Below are 7,656 nucleotides of genomic sequence, written 5' to 3' on the forward strand. Positions count from 1 at the left end.
ATGATTAAAATACGGAAGACAAAGGGCATTACTTCTAATTTTGGCTCTTTACAGTGCTTATCCAATGCTACAGATATAACTCTAACTGGCATGGCAAAGAACAACAAAATTAGAAAAATACTTGTAGCAAAAATAATCTAGAGATTACTGTGTAAATTATTTAAAATAAAGCCTGATGGCTGAATTTGAATTAAGATGCCACAAATGGGTATCAATAATGACTTTTCCAGGAAACTAAATTTCACAATAATTATAACCAGTATAATTTGCACAAATGTCCACCCCTCTTTTCATCTGAGTTGACTCTGAGGGAGGAAATCATGTTGTTACATGAATTCTTAAAAGACCCAATCTAAGTAAACTTTTTCATGCTTCACAAGTGGAAAAAAAAAATCTAAAATGTTCTTCGTTGCTTCATGAGGTAAAAACAATTAACTCAGGCCTGGCGCGGTGACTCACACCTGTAATCCCAGCACTTTGAGAGGCTGAAGTAGGCAGTCTGCTTGAGCTCAGGAGTTCAAGACCACCTTGGGCAACATGGCGAAACCCTGCTTCTATTTTTCTAAAAAATTAATAATTAGAAAAACCACATACCTAACACAAAACTAAATAACTCCCCTATTTATTATTCAACAAATAAAATACATTTTTGGCTGGGAGTGGTGGCTCATGTCTATAATCCCAGTACCTTGGGAGGCCAAGGCAGGAGGATCACTTGAGCTGAGGAGTTCAGGACTAGCCTGGGCAAAATAGTGAGATCTCATCTCTATTTAAATAATAAACCACACAAATTTTCACAAAAATAAATCCTCATTGAAAAATCTTAGGTAATGTTTTTCAGTTCATCTAAAAATTATTTTTAAGATTCAGTTGTATACTAACAGCTGCAAAAGAGAAAAATAATGAACAAAGACAATGCTTACAAAAAATCAAAATAGGCCGGGCGCGGTGGCTCAAGCCTGTAATCCCAGCACTTTGGGAGGCCGAGACGGGCGGATCACGAGGTCAGGAGATCGAGACCATCCTGGCTAACACGGTGAAACCCCATCTCTACTAAAAAATACAAAAAACTAGCCGGGCGAGGTGGCGGGCGCCTGCAGTCCCAGCTACTCGGGAGGCTGAGACAGGAGAATGGCGTAAACCCGGGAGGCGGAGCTTGCAGTGAGCCGAGATCGCAGCCACTGCACTCCAGCCTGGGTGACAGAGCCAGACTCCGTCTCAAAAAAAAAAAAAAAAAAAAATCAAAATATAAGCAGTATGTTACCCAATACTCAAGGACAGCAGCATTTGATCTTATAAAATTCCCAAATTTTTTAATAACTTATTTCAAACTCTGTAACATAAAAAGTACTTTATTTAATTCATGTATTTGTGCATTTTTGAGACAGGGTCTTACTCTGTCACCCAGGCTGGAGTGCAGAGCACAGTGGTGCAGTCATGCTTCACTGCGGCCTTGGCCTCCTGAGCTTAGGTGATCCTCCCACCTCAGCCTCCAGAGTAGCCAGGACTACAGGCGCGAGTCCCAGGCATGGCTGAGACTGGCCAAAAAGTCTTTTTAAAGGTTACTTTACCTTCATTCAAATTAGAAAACCACAGTTAACTAATTCACTGAGTTTTCAAAATGCAGCTAAGATAGAAAAAAATATGTAATTATTTAATCAGGCAGTGGCTCTCCAGGAAAAAAACAGGGCAACTATTCTCATAAGAAAATTTAATACGTATGCCAATTGCAAAATAATATTAACTTCTATAATTGCCTAGATACTGTCAATTTAAATATCAAATGCCCAAATGTCGATGAAGGGTGACTAACCAGACAGTGTGGCACATGCCTGTAGTCCCGGCTCAGGAAGCTACAGCAGGAGGATCACTTGAGCCCAGGAGTTTAAGGCTAATCTGGGCAACATAGTGAGACCTCATCTCTAAAATAAGTAAATAAATGTGACAAAATTTACCATTTACTGTTTCAGAATTTTTCTCTGTCTAAAAGGAATTTTAGTTTGAGATTTGACAAAATACTGACAAGATACTGATTTGTCAGTATTCTGATAGGCACAAACTGTCTTTCCTTTCCACATGGCTAATGATGATGAAAAACAGGAAGTCCTAAGAGATGGAAGGGTGGAGGGTATATGGCAAAAAGTTTCCATCTCCAAAATGTTAAAGAGCAGGATCTCAAAACTAAGATAAAAACTAGATAGCCGTTTATCTAGTCTTAGATAAATTTTAAATAAAATTTAAAAGAAAACATTATTATTTTCTTATAGAACATCCACACATCGCTCACAAAACAAGCAACATCCAATAACTATACCGCTTCCCCAATTCTGTCTTTGATCCTCTAACACTCCCCACAGTCCCTACATTGTGCCAGGTCTATCATGACTATATTTGACAGAGGGAGTTTGTTCACTCATGCCTTTAATCCCAGCACTTTGGGAGGCCGAGATGGGTGGATCACTTGAGGTCAGGAGTTTGAAACCAGCCTGGCCAACATGGTGAAACTCTGCCTCTACTAAAAATACAAAAAATTAGCTGGGTGTGGTGGCACACGCCTGTAATCCCAGCTACTCGGGAGGCTGAGGCAGGAGAATCACTCGAACCCCGGAGCTGGAGGTTGCAGTGAGTCGAGATCTCGCACCACTGCACTCCAGCCTAGGCGATGGAGCAAGACGCTGTCTCAAAAAGGATAAAAACAATTTAAGAAATCTCAAGCTATTATAAGACTTCAGAATTCTGCTAATGATGTGTTCTTTAAAGAATATTACAAATAATTATTTCAAATGCTTAAAAAACAAAATTATTCCCTGAAAGGATATATAATTTCCCCCATGAGAATGACTGCTACATAAAGGAAAGCCTGTATTCACGTGAATCTTGAAGGCCCTAAACTGGAAAGGTTACATAATAGTATCAAGACACACATATATTAAGTTACAATTTCTCAATAAGCATATAATGCTTTTAAAGCCCATTTAAACCTTATCAGGGTTTTTTAAAAACTGAAGATTACTGCACTACCAATTACTCTTCCTAAAATAACTACAATAAATTTGCTAAGACTCACTTGTAGAAACCAAGCAATGTATTTTCTCTTTTATCCAACTAAAAGGGTGCCAATAAACGGCTATCTAGTTTTAAATTTAAAAGAAAACATTATTATTTTCTTATAGAACATCCACACATCGCTCACAAAACAAGCAACATCCAATAACTACACCCCTTCCCCAATTCTGTCTTTGATCCTCTAACACTCCCCACAGTCCCTACATTGTGCCAGGTCTATCATGACTATATTTGACAGAGGGAGTTTGTTCACTGACCAGGTAATTTAAAATTTCTTTATACCATAAAGGTTGAGAAGAGGGCATGTTTCCTGTATTAAACTACACGGAATATTAATTAGGCCTTCAGGCTAATTTTGCTATTGATGTGGACGTAACACACTGCAGCTAAAGTAGTATTTAGGGAAGTTTATCAGAGCACAGAGGTCAAGACAGGAACAACGATGGGTCTGAGTGATCCCCATGGAGGTTAACTGGCTTTAGAGCTACCTTTGTTACAGCAGCTCTGAACCAGAGACGGTTCTATGTAAATCACCACCCTTGTTGCAAAAACAACTTAAGGCATGTATGGAGACAGTATGTCAGTTGCTTTATACAAAAACTGCCATCTTTTCTTTTAAATTTCCCTAAACCACCATAAGCAAGTTAATCTTTTACTTTACTCAGGCTCCCAGCATTCTACAGCCATAAAACTTACTCTCTTCCTTTCTAAATTTTGCTCAAAGATTTGATCTTTCCCTTGATAAGAAACACCAGGATAAAAAGAAGCACATTTATAAAACTCTTAGCCTTACCTGAAACTGATTCAGAAAATAACTCTGCAACAACAGGTACTCTATCTGTTCACAATAAAGTTCTATCTTCTTGTAGGTCCTCAAGTTCTCCCTACAATTTAGTAGACAGAAACTCACACTGTGCCTCACACACTGTTGACGTGTAGATGTAAATAACTAATAACAATGACACGCCAGGAAATGACTGAACACTATTCATCTTATGAGCCTCACGAAACAAGCATGGGGCTCAGCGTTAACACAGTCAACGCTAAGAGAAAGAGGCTGGGCATGGTGGCTACGCCTGTAATCTCCACACTTTGGGAGGTTGAGGTGGAAGGATCATTTGAGCCCAGGAGTTTAGGGCTCAGGGACTGCCACTGCACTCCAGTCTGAGCAACAGAGTGAGAATCGGTCTCAAAACAAACAAAACAAAACAAAACAAAACAAAAACACTAAGAGGAAGAGACTTAGAACTCTCTTCCTGCATAGAAACTTCTCAAATTGAATACCACAGCACTTCAGGAAGAGGAGTTTTTAATTTACCCCACAGTATCAGACTCTCCGTGTAGGAAGACAGCTTAAAAATCACGTGAGGATCTATCATATGTGCTGCTCAGAAACGTAACATTCAGTATGAAATAATGTAAAATAGCTCATTAACTTTTAAAATTGATTTCATGCTAAAATAGCATACATAAGATTAAACAAAATATACTACTAAAATTTTACCGTTTCTTTTTATTTTCTTAATATCACTACTAGAAAATTTCAAATTACTTATACGGCTTGCATTGTATTTCTATGGAACACTGCTGCTACAGACCTACAACCTCAATTCTGACAGCAAGCAAGGACTATCGCTTGGCATTTCCCAATTACGGCTGTCATTTAAAAGCCAAAAGAGGCTGGGTGTGATGGCTCATGCCTGTAATGCCAGTGCTTTGGGAGGCTGAGGTTCGGGACGATTGCTTGAGGCCAGGAATTTGAGACTAGCCTGGGCAACATAGCGAAACTCCACCTTTACAAATAAATAAATATATTTAAATGTAAAGAGCAGGAACAAAAGTATTTTCTCTTTGCTACCAACTTAATTGAGAGAACAAGATAATTTTGGAGATAAAAAAAATCATCAGCAGAATCACTTTGTCTTGGCACCATTTTAAAGGTGTGGTGGCTCATGCCTGTAATCCCAGCACTTTGGGAGGCCGAGGTCGGGGGATCACCTGAGGTCAGTAGTTCAAGGCCAGCCTGGCCAACATGGTGAAACCCCGTCTCTACTAAAAACTCAAAAATTAGCTGGGCATAGTGGCAGGTGCCTGTAATCCCAGCTACTCGGGAGGCTGAGGCCGGAGAAACTGCTTGAACCTGAAAGGTGGAGGTTATATAGTGAGCCGAGATTGCACCACTACACTCCAGCCTGGGCGACAGAGTAGACTCCATCTCAAAAAAAAAAAAAAAAAAAAAAAAAAAAAAAATTACTTCAAAAAGGTACAAACAGCATGGGATAGAAAACCACACTTCTTAAGAAAAAAGATGGGAAATACTGCACACCAATTGAGTTTTTCTAATAAAGTATGTCTAAATCCTGATGGTAAAGTTCATCTTTAAGGTGAAATCAACATTCTCAGCACCTGGGACCTCAGAAAAAAATAAGATGTACAAAAATCTGTCTTTTTATTATTTAAGTACCTTCAATTACAAACAAATGAACCATCAACACTGTAAAAAGGAAATATTACAATGTAATTCTCCTTCCCAAAACCAAAAGAATATAACACCCAAAAGCAAAATTAAAAATGACATCAGTTTTTCTAGGACTCAGTAGGCCAACTTTGGTTCACAAACATTATGAAATAAGACAGTGCATTTTAACATACGGTTTTTTTAAAAAACCACAATGTGTTTATTTTTATTTTTCTTTTTTTTCTTTCTTTTTTTTTTTTTTTTTTTTTAAAGAGACAGAGTCTATGTTGCCCAGTCTGGCTTCGAACTCCCGGCTGCAAGTGATCTTCCCACCTTGGCCTCCCAAAATGCTGGGATTACAGGCATGAACTACCATACCCAGCCACCATAATTTTTTTTAAAAGTATATTTAAAAAGTAAGAAATTCAACGACACATTTCCATGAGTGAACCATAGAGACATAACTCTATTTCATCTGATTTAAAAATATCTAGGACTCCAGGTCCTGGAGGGGGAAAAAAAAGTGTATTTCTGAATCTGTGAAAATGTTTTTTAAGGGGAGAGGGGGAGGCAGCTCAGTAATAGGGACAGGTTCAGGGGATGCAAAGTCATTTCTAGAAAATTGTCAGTGAGAAAACTATACGAAAAAAGAATGTAAGGAAATTAAGACCAATGAGTGAGTCCCCAGAGTCTGTTCAACAAACAGTTGATGAGATATTTTCTACGATGTCCTAACGAATTTATAATCCACAAAAGGTCATACTTGGTTGTCAATTCCTTATCCGTTTGAGCTTCATGAGTATAATCTTCAGACTATTTGCTAGGTGATACATTCCTTAGGAACCTTTTCCTTGTGCAGTTAAATGCCAAACTCAATTACGCTCTCAGTAGAGTAAGCAGAAAGGATTGTACGTATTTTGAGACACGGAGTTGATTGGCTGCCGTTTCTTGCCTTGGTGGTAAGGATAATGGGTAAAAGCTCTTTCTAAGTTTGATCCTGAAACACCGAAAACACTCTCAAAGAACCGTGTCTTCTAACATTGCCCAATAGGTTAAAAAAAAAAAAAAAAAAAAAGACTGCCAAAATTTCCATTACAGCATGCTATTTTTAGTCTTCAAAATTGGGTCTTTTAAATCGCATTCCACAGTAGGATGTGTTTGACTAAGTTTACATAAGGAATAAAGTAAGCATCCTAAAGTGTTAATCTTGTTAAGCTGAGAAAGGAACTGTAAGCTTTTAATTCTTCATTTTTAATCTTAAGTCTTTCAAACACACAAACTGAAAAAATTAAGAAAAATATTGGCCCAGAGAGAGGAAAGGAAGGGAGACACCAGGCGGTTCTCGACAACCAAAGTGGTGGTGATGGGGGGGACCAGGTGTGGGGAGGGAATGAAAACCATCCACCAGGGTGGGGAGAGCGGGCTGTGGGCCACGGAACAGACAGGAATGGAGACCGTGGAAGCCGCAGGCTCCTCCAGGAGCCGGGCGAGGAACGACTTCTGGCGCTAGTCCCCCAGGGAGAGAGAAATTGGCGCGACGCGCAGCAATAGGAGACCCACAGCAGCTGAGAAAGGAGAGGAAAACAGGCGACCTGAGAGGCGGAGGAGGTGAGGGGACCGGGCTACACCTCACCGGGAGGGCAGAGGCAGCGCGGCTGGAGGAGGACAGCGCAGGGGGAGCAGCGAGGGGCTTCCGAAAGCCTTTCCATCCCGGCCAGGAGCCGGCGGGTGCCCCTGCATCCCGCTCCTCCTCTCCTCACCTGGGAATCGGAGGCGCAAGGAGGGCTACCGCTGGGCGCCGGGTCTGTTTCCAGCCCCACTCGGCGACATGGCGGCCGACGTGCTGTCACGGAGCTTGCTCGGGTCTCCCGTGGCTCCGGTGGAGGAGACACCTCTCGCCTTTCCGCCCCGCCTCCCTCTGCGCACCCCTCGCGGCTGGCCGGCTGGAGGCTGGCCGCCCGCGACCGCGGAGCATAGAGCACTGGCGGCTAGAGAGGAAGAGCAGAGCGCGGACAACCATAGAGTGCGAGTCCGGACACCAACCGGATGGTCTGTCGCTCTCCTCAACGGTCCACTCACAATCCTTGGGCGGCTGAGCCGAGGCGGAAGCGGAAGTGAGGGAGAAAAGCCGA

General features: G+C 41.2%; 1 protein-coding gene across 5 annotated transcripts in view; it reads right to left on the minus strand.

The window, feature by feature from the left end:
- LOC105474707 (consortin, connexin sorting protein) overlaps positions 1-7,594 on the minus strand; it is a 114,879-nt gene extending 107,285 nt beyond the window's left edge. For 2 of the 5 annotated variants that reach the window (XM_011729528.3, XM_011729529.3), the window contains exon 1: positions 7,285-7,589. The gene's annotated coding sequence lies outside the window, so the exon portion shown is untranslated. Of the gene's footprint in view, positions 1-3,859; positions 3,951-7,157 lie in introns of all 5 variants that reach the window. The other 3 variants (XM_011729530.3, XR_982927.3, XM_011729531.3) reach the window with 3 other exon arrangements.
- Positions 7,595-7,656: the final 62 nt, after the last annotated feature.

Source organism: Macaca nemestrina, chromosome 1, assembly GCF_043159975.1.
Source record: "Macaca nemestrina isolate mMacNem1 chromosome 1, mMacNem.hap1, whole genome shotgun sequence".
In the NCBI taxonomy this organism is placed as follows: domain Eukaryota; kingdom Metazoa; phylum Chordata; class Mammalia; order Primates; family Cercopithecidae; genus Macaca; species Macaca nemestrina.